This window comes from Pteronotus mesoamericanus, unplaced genomic scaffold (genome assembly GCF_021234165.1).
Source record: "Pteronotus mesoamericanus isolate MK-2021 breed Mesoamerican mustached bat unplaced genomic scaffold, CSHL_Meso_final scaffold_533, whole genome shotgun sequence".
NCBI lineage: Eukaryota > Metazoa > Chordata > Mammalia > Chiroptera > Mormoopidae > Pteronotus > Pteronotus mesoamericanus.
Window position 1 is genome coordinate 319,021 of NW_026555320.1, and position 13,306 is coordinate 332,326.

Genomic DNA, 13,306 nt, shown 5'->3' on the forward strand with positions numbered 1-13,306 from the left:
TGGAAGCCCCTGGAGAACGCTGCTCTTGCGCCTGCCTGGGGAGAGAAGAGAGCTTATACCTGAGCCGCTTCTGAGCAAGCAAGAGACCTTAAGAGCCGCACCCTGGAAGATGTGGGCTTGAGCGCAGTCATCAGACTCCTCCCTCAAAAGCCCTCCCTGCCAATCAATGGCAAGAAATTTGCATACTTTCAAGGGACTCCACCCCCTCTCCACTTGTTGGGGAAGGCAACCAGCCACCCAAACAGTACAATGGGAACCTGGTTGAGTCATTGGAAATGTCACTGGGCACCCCCACCTCAAGAGTGCCCGAAGTTCCAACCTTGCTGCCAAGTCCCCTTGGGTGAAGCATTGCCATTCAGGCGTCTCTCTGAGGGTGCAGTCCCCTCCCTCAGTGTCCTCCTCTTAGCTGCCCGCTCCTCAGTGAGTTTCTCTGCCTCCGGCAGATGCGGTTGTGAGACGGAGTTCTTGTTTGGGGAGCACAGCTATCTTCGGAGACCCAGCTGAAGCAGAGCGGTCCCAGGATGTTTGGAACAATCCAAGGAGACTGCCGCCAAACCCGCCCATGCGCTTGGCTGCCCACCCGTGGTGCCAACAGTGGGGAGCAGGCCCAGAGAGATGGCCTCCTGCATCCCTTATTGTCACATCAACCCAGCAAAGTGGGAATTACTGTCCCTCCTTCACGGATCAGGACACCGAGCCTCACCGAGAGCAGGTACCTGGTCCTGTCACACAGCAGGATTTGAACTCACTCAAATCTGACTGATGGGCAAGGGAAAGCACAGACTTTTTACTGCTGCCTTTTCTACCTTCTAACACGCTGGATCCTCTTGGTTATTTGTATCACCACCAACTGGTATCCCCACCGGCCCTGCAAGCCCATTCCTGCCCAGCCCTCCCTGGAGGGCGGCCGAGGAGTCCCACAGCCCATGCATCATCTAGACAAGCGCCTGGCGGTCATCGCATCGCGTGTCTGCCCTGCGCCCCTGTGGTCAAGGCTGCCTGCCCACAGCCCAGCCAGAAGATCCACGCTTGTGCAATAAATGTCATGTTGGGATGGCTCGGTTTCTCTGGTGGTCGGTGTTCCCGTGTGACCTGAAGTGGCGACTAACTTCCCCCTTGCAGCCCTCTCCCCCCATTCGGGGGAGGGGCACACCGAAGCCACCCCTGTGGCTTTGTGGGAGGGCGCATTCCCTGTGAGAAGGGCGCAGCTGACACCTCACGGAGGGGTAGCTTCTTTATTCTGAGTGTGAAAAGGTTACACCAGGGCCTCATGGTGTCTCCCCACCCCCTAAATCCAGCCTTGAAAAGACAGTCCTATTCTTGGACCGATATGAAACAGCCAACAAGGCTGCCCGCAGTCCCAGAAGTGGTTAAGTGTGAGCATGTCCCAGGCTGCGGTCATTCCTGCAGACAAGGAGCCCAAGGGCTGTGAGGTGAACGTGGTGCCATTGTTGGGGTTTACCCAAGAGGAGGAAGACGGGGGCCAGAACAAATGGCACCCAAACAAGTGAGTGAGCAGAGACAGCACCAGTAATAGAACGGGTGAGACAGGGAGGCAGGACGGTGCAGCAGATGATGTCAGTCAGCAAGAGGTGTCTCCGAAGCCATTGCCTGAGCTGCCCCCTTGGCTTCCGCTTCCTATGAACTTGCAAGGAGGTCGTCTTGCTGCAGGAACAGGAGAGGGACGGCAGGCTGGTAAAAAGAGGCCAGAATGGGCTGGCAGAGGCTCAGATCTGCCTGCAAGGCTCCTTCGAAGCCTTGGCCACTCACCACCACCCTAGGCCCCCTCGAGGACAGCTGCAGCCCCGCACCCTGCAGGGGCCCTCGCCGGGGGTTGTCAGGCCAGAACGAGAGTGCCCCTGAGCCGAGGGCGGGGCCAGTCCCAGGTATAGTTGGTCTGTGCTCCAGCACGTCCAGGAGTGGCCAGCCCTCTCCATGTCGAACCACACGCCATGCCCGCCCTGTGCATGTCGGCTGTAGGACAGGGAAGAGGGCGGCGCCCCGACTTCGACTTCAGGCGCTACCTGGCCGCTGGAGAGAGAATTCTCAGCCCTCTCTCTCCCCTCCCCCTTGCTGGGCCAATGGTGGGCACCACCAGTGAGGTGCGAGCAGGGGAGAGCTGGGACTTCCGGGACACCTGCTGCACCCTCCTGCCTCCCTGTCTCACACCTGGTCCCTTCGTCCCTGAGGGTCTCACAGCCCTGCTCGCCCGCAGCACAGCGGGGATGAGAGATCGGGAGCAGGCGGCATGTCCTTGCTCCCCTCCCCAGCCAGGCTGTGTCGCTTATTCTCCCTGTCTCCTTTCCCTACCTCCCTACTCCGGGACCCCCTCCAGAGACCTTGTTTGTGCACCCCCCATACTGCTCAGTGAGGTCCAGGAGACCGGGCCCTCGTCTTTAGTCCCGATTCCGTGTCAGACTTTCTCCGAGACCATGAGCAGGTCTCTGCCCCTCTCCGGGCCTCAGTTTCTCCACCTGCACCATATGGCTTAGCTTAGTTCCTGGCTAAGGCTTGCTCGGCTCATGAGGAGGAGGCTGCCCAGAGCCCTCTGCCACTTGCTCCGTCCTCTGGGCTCAGGGGGCAGAGAGCAGCCGGAGGGGCAGCTCCAGGCATCCAGGGGCCAAGGGGCGCACAGAAGATGAAGGCTGTGCTGCGAACAAGGTCAGAGAGCTGAGGGGCGAGCTCAGGCTGGTGGAGGAGGGGGAAGGGAAGAGGAGAGACAGAAATGGGAGGAGCCAACAGGCCCTAGAGGCAAAGAATCTGCCCAGGAAAGGGCAGCACCCCCCTTCCGGACCAGGAACCCTACTGGCTGCCTGAGGGCTGTAAAGCCAGGAGGGGCCCCCAGACTAAGCTGGTCCCTGCCTATCCAGGGCTTGAAATGCCACCATTAGTGAGTCATGGCTGTAGGGTAAGGAGAGAGCCCAGGGGAAAGGAGCAGAGTCATCAACCAGGAGGGTGGGAAGTGAATAAAACACAGAGAAACCCAAGACACGGGCATAGAAGTGGGGCACATGGGTCGGGCCCTGCCCTGAGAGGTGGCAGGGGCAGGCCTTCGGGAACAGGGGGAAGCTGGACCACCGCCGTCACCTGGCCGAGGCCGTCGGCACACATCCCAGCTGCCTGTGCAGTCGGCTGCAGTGGGGATGACCACAAAATGAATTTCACCCGCACCCCCTCTTCCCTCCAGCTCCAGAGGCCCCCTCCTACCCTGTGGGGCAGGGCCCGCTCATCTCTATCGCCACCTGGTGGGTGCCTGAAGGACTTCACCAAGGTTGGCCTTAGGGCCCCCAAAACTATCCTCAGCCCCAATTCAGAGTGAGATAGAAGAGGGAGGAGGTGGTGAGGCCACACGACTGGGGGCTCCAGGGATTAAGGAGATCCAGAGCCTGGCCCTCAGGCCCAGACCCCTGAGCATGGTGGCACACAGCGATCCTTGCCCCAGGCCCAGCTGGGACCCCAGGTAGAGCCGGGTCTCCATGGATCGTCACAGGCTAGGCCCTTGCCCTCAGCCAAGCACGGACCCCAGTTCTTGAGGGCAAAGGCCAGTTAACTCAGGAGGTCATTTCCTGAGAAGGAAAGGACGAGGATCCCCTCCCCCACCATCCTGGCGCAGAGGGCCACCATCGCCTTGATGAGGATGGCGCCAATCTGCCAGCAGCATGGAATGGGAGCAGCTTTCAGATGAGGAGACATGGCAGTAGTCCCTGAGGACTAGGTAAGGGTCTCTGGGTCCCCAGGGAGCTTATGGGTGCCAGGGACACCTGAATCCAGGTAAGCAGGTGCTGGGGGCCCTTTGCAGCAGGAACCCAGTGGTGGCTTTCTCCATGAGGCCAGAGGAGGAGGGTGGGGTTGGGGCAGGTCCCTCTGGCTGCTGAGAAGGGCCCCAGGTGGGGAGACCAGGGCAGCCCCTGTGGGGGCGGCGTGCACAGGGAGCCCATTCCCCGACACCGCCGTCCAGTGGGATGGGCCAGGGTGGGATGAGGGTGCTTAAGTGCCAGCCCCTCCATTCCCACCGCCTGTTTGGATGCGCAGTGACCCTGCCTTCCCCCACCTCCTCCCCTATGTGGGAACAGGAACTGCTCTTATCTCCCCCGGGGGAGGGGGCCGGAGCCACAGCTGGCAGTCATTAAACACCCTGATCAGGCCAGGGATGGCTGAGATATTAATAGCCAGGAGTCAATGGCCCTGGAAACACGGCCTCCCAGGGACAGGGACAGTAGCCTCAGAAGGCCATGGGGATGGGGGGACAGGTCGCCCTGGCAACTCCCCGGCCCCATGCAGGACGGGGTGACCCAAGTCCAGGGAGAAGGGAAGGGGCTTGCTTGGGATCACCAGCAAGTCGTTGGCAGAGCCCGGCCTGGAGCCCCATTCTCCAAACCCCAGAGCCCTGCTTCAGGAGGTGGACTGTCACTGGTGGGCATCGCTGGCTGTGCCCTGTGTGGGCACACAAGTAGGGCAGACCCAGGTGGCAACACCGATTCTTTAGTCTCTTTATTTTAAAATCTGGATACTTTGTTAATTGTACGTTTGTGCATTTGTTTTGATTTTTTAAACATAAAATTTATCCTGATTACCGAGTTCTCTGCCACCTCCTTAAATTTGACACCCAAGGCGAGTGCCTCCCTTGCTCAGCGGCAGAGGTCCCGGCCCCCCAAGTCCCAGCATGCAGATGTGGAGAGACTTAGAAGAGGTCAGAACTGGCCTCCGTGTGGCCCAGAGGGGCAGGGTGCCTTCAGGGTGATGCCTACCAGAAGCAGGCTCCCAGGTTAGTTCAGCTGCTCAACAGTGTCACCATAGACCCAGGGATTTTCCATCTGCCCACTCTGTCCCCTTCAGCATGTTGATTCTCATCCACAGACTTGTCACTTTATGATGGCAAGGTGGCCGTCGCTGCCCGCCAAGCACCGTGTTCTCATAGAATCCCATGCCCCAGCAGGGGGGAGAAGGTTTCCTCTGTGCCTCCTTCTATCGGGAGGACAGGCTATATCTGAGAAGCCACCTTCTGCACACTCTCTTCAGGCTCCTTGGCAGGACTAGGTCACATTCCTGAGCCCTGGCTGCAAGGCAGACCAGGCTTCCAGAAGCGAAGTTGACCTGATGCGGAAGAAGGCTGTTGAGTAGGCAACCAGCAGTCTGACCCCCGGTCTTTTCTCGGGTATCTTTTGCGGCAAATGCATGGCCTTTCAGATTCCCTCCCCCAGAACCTATGGCAGAGGCGAAGAAGCCGAATCTGCCACGGGTCAGTGCAGGAAACAGAAAACACTAGAGAAGGAAATTTAGTACAGGGAGTGGAATGTAGAAAGATCTGGAAGAGTGGAAGGTGGGACATACTTCTGCACTTCATGATCTCACCACCCCAGCCTCCACCTTGCAGGGAATTTGTGTCAACATCCTAATGGCACATCCATTCAGCTGGTGACAGGAAAGTGGAAGGAACACAGTGTCCTGCCGCTGCAGAAACCCCTGTGTGCCCGGTCCCACCCAGCATTTGCCAGGCTGCAGGAAGAAGAAGGACCCCCGCCTCGCTCTGCCTTCCACCCCTCTCCTGCAGCGCTTCCCTCTGGCAGAGCGTACACCGTACCCAGATCCCCCGCAGCAAGGGCATCTGGGAAGGGCAGGCTCTAGCCTCCCAGCCCCAGCACCGCAGGGGCCTGCGGAAGGGGCCGGGGGTATGCTGAGTGCCACAGCTGATTTCTAGCATGGAAGCCCAGGGGGCCTGGGAACCTGAGTCCCCAGAAAGCGGAGCCTGAGACAAGGGCCTGCGACCAGGAAACACGAATGGGAAGCAGGGAAGTGGGAACGACCAAACTAAAGGAGAGTTATTGAGCTGGTCACTCCTGAGGCGGGGGGACCTCTTTTCCCCTGGGACCGTCTGAGCTGCAGGTAGAATGTCCCTCAGAATCATCCTCCCAAGGGACAGAAGCACCTTAACCTTTGGCTCCCACCATCTATTGCTCAAGGTCTGCCCACACCAGTGCCTCCTACTTCCAGGCTTGGCATGTACGGGTGACACACCAGTTCCTCCAAGGGTCCCCACTCCAGGGCTGGGGAAAAAGAAGCTCTGGGGCAGACAGTGTGGCAGAGCTGGGCCGAGGGGCTGTCCGGCTATTCCTGTAGGAACTGGTAAAGGTAGGTCAATAGGATAAAAGGCAGAGGGTCCGTCACAGGTGGCGTCTGGGTGGCAGAGAAAAGGAGCCTGGGTGGCCGACAAAGGGCCTGGTGCTGCCCTTTGCCCTGGAGTTTCCGTGGACACTCATTGGCCCATGGCTGAGATCTGTGGCCGGGGCACTCAGAAGCTGTCTTCGCGGCTGAGGCCCAGGGCCTGCCGGGGCTGACCAGCCCCACCTGGGCTCGCTCTGGCCCCTCCGGCGTCACCAAGCCTCCAGCAGGGCTCGGATGTGACCTGCCCTTGTCGTGGTCTCTGCCGCGGGCCCAGCAGTTCCAGCTCAGCCACCTTCCGCGTGCCCCGTGGAGCCCACAGGAACCCCTAGGTCCCTTCCAGGCTTCTGGGAGCTCAGGGAGGCTTGATGATGCTCACTCAGACCCTCCTGCGGTTGAACGTGTGACTCCATTTTTATCCAACGGGGCCACCTAAGGGGCACAGACGTCCACAAGCAGCGTGGGACACAGGCCCTCTCTATTTCCTGCTTTCGATTTTTTCCCCTCACGATTTCATCCCAGAGGATGAGACCTGGACACGTGTCTGAAATGGTTGTCCCCTTCTTTTTCCCACCACTCGTCAGCTGGCGGTGGCCTCCCGCCCTCAGCCTGAGATGGCATTCACCTGCCCCGTCCTTCCCCAGGGCCATTGTGGCGGAGGGCCTTCAGAGGAATACAATTTCAAGGGCTCGGGGAAGAGAACTACATCTGTTTAATACGTTCAAAGTATTAACATCATTACATCCATTCAGCAGAAAGTTACTGGGCACGTGACCCCGTGCCAGGTCCCAGGTGCGGAGGGCACAGCAGCAACCGAGGGGAGGCGCCTGTCATGCAGGAGTCCGGTAATCAATGAGAGGTCACAGAAGCAAGCAGGTCGAGGGGCTGGATTAGGGGGTGGTCTCGGGAGGCCTCCCCAAAGCAGGGACAGTGGGGCAGGGGGGAGGTCGTCCCCCTTCCCAGTAATCAGAGGATTTCAAACGACGCAGGTCAGAGCTGGGACCCAGAGGCCTGGAGGGCCAGCTCGAAACATGCAGTCCCCTGCCCCTGCAGCAGCGCCCTGCACAGCCTGTGAGCAGAGCCCCCCACTAGGGGGTGGGCCCAGGGCGCCCGAATCTCCCCTGGGAAGGGGCTTCGGAGCTCAGGTGACCTCCGTTGCAGCAGCGACCTGGGCCCACAGGCTCCACCTGGGTGTGGGGACCAAGAAGCCCCCCGCCCTCCCGCCCCAGCTCAGTGTCCCCAGTGCTGGTGCCGAGTGATAGAGAACAGGCAGCTCTTGAAAAGACTAATATTTACTCTTTGGACGGGAGCTGGCACAGGCTGTTTCCTGCGACTGGCGTCGGGCTCACCCTGTAGGATGGACGCACAGGAGGCACTTTGAGAGATAGGCAGATGTCCCCGCGGACAGCAGCATCCAAGAAGAGACAATGTCATCGAGATGAGGACAGCGTGTTCCAAGGGCCCACCCAGCACATTGCAGCTCTGCTGGCACACCTTTGGGGCAGAGGGCCAGCCACCACCCGTGCCTTGCTGGATGGCCCTGTGAGAAAGTTCATCCCCAAGCTGGCCCTGCGTTCCTGGCCCCAGGCCCCGCTCTGGTCCCTGGGGCCTCAGAAAATGTGCCGGGAACAACCCCTCAGGGCAATGGGGGTCCTGCTCCTCTTCCCTCACCCCCGCCCAACCCCGACCCACTTCGGCTTCAGCTCCCCAGGCTCACAGTCCTGGCACCTGGGGCCAAAGCAGGCTATTCCTGGGGAGGTAGGAAAGCCTTGCCTTGGGGGCACCTCTGTCCCCCTGCAGCTGTGTTCCTTGTCCCTGTGAGAGCCGTCAGCTCAGGGCCTCACGTGGGAAAATGTCTCCGCCAGGAAACTAACTGGTCAGACAGCTTGCATCTTGGAAGGAGAGAGTCCCTGGTGGCTGGGGTGAGCTCACACCCGCCTGCTTCCCCCTCTGGAGTCCCCTCCTCTCTGCTCTCCCCGCCTCATGGCCCCATGGGTTCCAGAAGCCCTCCCTGACCATTATAGCCCCTAGCCTTGGCTTCGGTTCCCAGCCCACTGGCCCACTGAAGCCCCGGAGCGGGGCTTAGAGTCCCCCTGAGGCAGGCTTTCTCGGCCTCATCGAGTCCAGCCAGACCTGGGCATACCCAGGGCAGGATCTCCAGGAGCAACACCGGCACCTGGTTCTCCCAGGGCCCTCAGGAGCCGGACCGCTGACCCTCTTCATTATTTTTTTAATTCCTCATTACCTCTCTACCTAACTCCCAGGCTCCTGGCCCCTGGCAGGCAACCGTTCAAATGCATTGAACACGTATCTTGTTAAACATAGGAGTATGCTTCCAAAACATTTTATCCTTTCGTGTGCATTTATTTCTATCACACAAAGGTCATTTTCCACTCAGTTCTACCTTTTGAAGCTCCCTCCATACTGCTGTGTTACACCTAAACCTGGTCCTTCCGCTGCTGCACGGTGCACGCTGACTGTCCATGGGGGCACACGGGGGCTTTCTCCCAACACAAACGATGCTTCAGTAAACACTCATCTCCATACGTGGCCCCTCGGGGATCTGTGCAAGAATTCCTCAGGGATGTACAACCAGGAGTGAAGTCGCCACATCACGAGGTGTGTGCACACTCTGTTTGGGCAGGTAGCTCTATGAGTCAGCTAGAGCCGCCCGTGCCAAGGACCACAGAGCGGGTGGGTTAAAGAACAGGAACTTACTGTCCCTCAGTTCTGGAGGCTGGAAGTCAGAGATCAAGGTGTCGGCAGGGCTGGTTTCTTCTGAGGCCTCTCCGCCTGGCTTGCAGGCAGCCACCTTCTCCGTGTTTTGCCATGGTCTTCTCTCTGCAAGTGTTTGTGCCTTAACCTCGTCTTACAAGAACACCAGTCCTATTGGATTTGGGCCCACCTGTATGATCTCATCTTATCTCAGTGAGCTTTTAAAGGCCCTATCCCCAAATACAGTCGCATTCTAAGGTTCTAGGGGTTAGGACTTCAACATCGGAATGGGGTGGCACGTTTCGCCCGCACCAGTAGCATCGCTCTTCACATTGGCTGTGCATGAAGTCCCGCATCCCCGCAGTCCCTCCAGCACGCGGTGCATCCAGCTTCCTAAGCTGTTTCTAAACGAATGGGCGTAAGGTGATACCTTACTGTTGTCATCATATGTATTTCTCTATATTTCTAATGATCTTAAACATCTTCATATGCTTTGGGGGTTTTCTCTTCTTCCAATTGCTCGTTTTTCCATTGAGGTGGCTGTCTTCCTTGCTGACATACAGGAACTGCTTGTGTATTATTCCCTTCTTGGTTTAAGTCATTGTAATTACTTCTATCACTTAACTTTGCCCATGAAATCCTTATTTGTACAAGATCAAATTCATCAATCACTCTGTTTTAAGGGCTATGCCCGTGATATTTGTTTAGGAAGCACTTTTTCTTCCCAGGTCACAGACTCTCCTTCGTGCTCTTCGGCGAACTTTTATAGGCTGTGCCTGGCACACCCGATCCACAGTGTCTTAGGGTTGACTCAGCAGAGCCGGGCACACAGGGGGGCCCTTCCTCTCTGGGCCTCTCTCTCCCACTGCCATGGCCAAGGCTCCTTGGGAGCTGTCAGGCAGTTCTTCTGCTACCTGGCCCTGTCCGGGGTAGATAGCCCAAGAGAAAGAAATTTCATCAGCTTGAACTGGTACCCAGACCTCCTAGCCCAGAAAAGGCACCCTTCGTGGGCCCAGGTCCCCTCTTAGACTTGGCGGGTGTTGCCGAGTGGTAGAGAGCACCTTGCTCCCGGCCCAGGGGAAGGAGCTCTGGGCCGCGCTGTACTGGCTCCCTGGCACAGGCCTCAACTTCCCCATCCCGAGCAGCGAGGGGGTTGAACCAGATGGTATCTTAAAGGCTCTGCCAACTCCCAAAGCCCAGAACTCAGTAACTCAGATGTTTATTTTGGAGTCTTTGCCCTCCTCCAAGAGATTTTGTGCAGGACAGATGGTGGAGAGAAGTTTGGAGCGTGCATTTCCCCATGTGTTTAGAGCATGATCAGGGGAGGTTGGTGCATTTGTTTCCTTTCTGGGAATTTGATCAGCTGCCACAGGACCAACCTCTGCAAAAGGGCCCAGTCCCCATGATGTGGCTGGCAGCTGCGCCTCCTAGTGGCCGTCTCGTGAGGGGGCTCCTGGGAGATAACTCATCACCCTCGGAGTACTGGGGAGACCAGAGCCCAGAGCAGGGCAAGTGCCTGCCCCGGGACACAGGGCCACACAGGGACAGAGCCTGCACGGAAGGCAGGCCTCCCAGCCCCCAGGGCGGCACCTCGACTGCTATTTCGGTTTTCCCAAGGTCCTTCCTGGACCCAGGACTGCATTCCAGGGTCTGGGGACTGGTGCTGAAGGCTCCTTGCGTCCTTGCACCTGCCTAGACCTCACTGGACAAGAGGGCCTGAGTTTTACTTCTCACAACACATTCCCCTCCATTATGCCAGGCCCAGGAAAGGTGGACCCAAAACTCAGAATTTTTCACACAAATACAAACACACAAGTTAATCAGCACCTTAGATTTATTCTCCTCCCACTTCTGAAGCCACCTTGTCTAATGTACATATACACAGTATATAAATGGCTATACAACATTCTTTACATACAGTAGCACAACTTTAGGCTTCACTGCTGCGTGGAAGTTTGTTCCAAGGTACCCGTCGTTTACTCAAAATAGCTCTTTGTTAAGACATGAAAACAGTGAGACGCTTGTACAACACAGCAAGCACTCAAAAGGAGTATGGGAAGTGGTTGCTCTGGCTAAACCAGCCTCAGCCTTTTATGCTTTTAGTAGAGAAGTCCATTAAATAACATAGAACCCGGGGTGTCATATGAGTAACTCATTAGATAGGACTTCCGAAGCAAGCCCTGAATCACATAGGCATAAAGGTTAAAGAAGGTCCGATGTACCAAGCACAGGCTAGAGGAACAGAGTGGATTTGGTAAATTTAGCCTAAATAAAAGGCGCTTCTGGGCAACAGCTCCGCCATCAGTACACACCACCAGGTGTTTCCATATCCGGCCATTCCCAGACTTTACTGACAAGCCCATTTCCACAGGTTCCCTGCCAATGACGTTGCCCCAGCAACAGAAGTTTGACATCACTGCTCTCAGCCTGGAAAACCAGAGCTCTCTTCATCTGGGGACAGACCTTAAGGTTTGGTCCCTGGCTCCCTAGGACAGGCCCCAACCACAACCAGCCACGCCGGCCTCCCTGGATCCCGAAGGACCCAATGCCAGAGGTACCAAGGGCTGTGTGCCTGGGAGGCGGGAGGCAGGTCCAGGCGGCAGGTTCTAGGGTGACAGATGAGGCCATTCACATTGTAGCGCCATAAAATACCCCTTTTCTGTAAAGGCCAGAAGACATGGCCGCGCCGCGCTGCCTGAAGCAGGCAGAGGGACCTCTGTGTAGCGGGCAAACTCAAAGCCTTCCTCCTGCACATGCACAACGGGTTCGCCCCATGTTCTCCCCGACTAGGCTTCTGTCCTCAGGACAGCACGTGGGCGGAGCAGGCTGACATGAACACCATCTCCCAAATGTGGACGCTGGGGCCGATGCACAAGGATATGGCCACTGTGGTGCGGGGCTGAGGGTCTGAGCCAAGCCAGGCCTTCTGGCAAGTTGACGGGCAAGCTCCTTCCCCAGCCTCATCTCTCAAGGGCACGTCTGCTCTCCCTTCTTCCGGGCAGGATTCCGTGGAGGAACAACGGACTGAAACACCAGAGCAGGGGTGCACATCCAGACGCCGGTCCCCAAGGCCTCGCCTGTGTGGAACCGAGCAGCAGGCTCTCGGAGGGCCACCTGCCCTGCATGTTACGAGTGGCCGACCCCTTCACAGAACAGCCCTGAGTGGAGGTGCAGCCTGCGGCCCCCACTTGCCAAGGGGCAGCTGCTGTCTTCCAGCAGGGAGCCCCCAACTCTGTTCCCCGACATCCCTGCTTCCCACGCCCCCAAATAACTGGCCTGACTGGCTGTTGTCCATGACTCTGAGCAGTGCCGCCCACCAAAGTGCAACTTCTCTCCGACCTCCGACCCCCGGCGTGTGCGGAAGCTCCTTGGGGTCCATGGGGAGAAAGCTGGGCCCCAGTGCAAGCTGCCGCCCCTCAAGCACCTGTACCACCCTATCGATTATGATTAAAGGTGGCTTTCCCTTCCCTGCAGGGTCCAGTTTCAGCCTCTGTGGGCAGGGCTAGAGTAGGGAGGGCTGGGGGAGGCCGAGAGGCGGGGGAGACTTGGAGTGTGGCCTCTAGGAAGAGGACAGGGAGCTCAAGGCGAGATGCATGGAAATGATGATTAAACGTTTGCGTTTCAGCACTTATTCAAACACCCTACTTCCCACCTCTTAGAGATCTTTAAACTGTTGGGCCTCGATTCACAGCGCCTGTCAAGAGTTCCCAGATAACGGGCGTGCCAGCCTGGGGAGCAAGGCCAGGGGCGACGGCCACGCTCCTCCTGCCACGGGCAGTGGGGCCTCTAGGACCGGAGGGACTACCTCCCCAGATTCGCCCGACTCTGTCCACCCCGAGCCCTGAGCCTCACCGCCCCCCCCCCCCATCCTGCCCATGGGGCACAACACACTCTGAAGCTCCACATTTGTCGCTTCTGGCAGCAGAAGGCACTTTTGAGGTTTTGTTTCAACATTCTTTCATCTGTTCCCAGATCTCGCCCTGTGAGGTGGGTTGGGCAGGGGGCATTTAACCAATGGGAAGACAAAGGTGCTGGCACAGACTGAGTCCGTGGTGAAGCGAGACAAACTATGGCCACTTGCAGCCAGCTTTCTGACATCGAGGACGACACAGGAGGCCTCAAAGCTCCAGGCCTGGACCAAGGCAGCCCTGAGCCTGGGGTTCCCCTGGACAAAATCTCCAGATCTCCTTCTTTATCAGTATTTTCTTCCTCCAGTGAACTGAGCCTAAACAGTGTTTATGTAGCTGTTACTCTGTGCTGCTTGTCTCGTGTCTCCTTCCCCTTTAACTTGCAAAGGTAAGTCTCAAAGGTCAAGCAGGTGTTAAGCCAATCAAGCCACATCCACCCCAGTGCGGACGACGTGCCTGCCGGTGCGGGAGGCCTTCCCTGGGAGGAAGTCCTCCTCCAGGGCACTGCCTGGACTGCCTGCTGA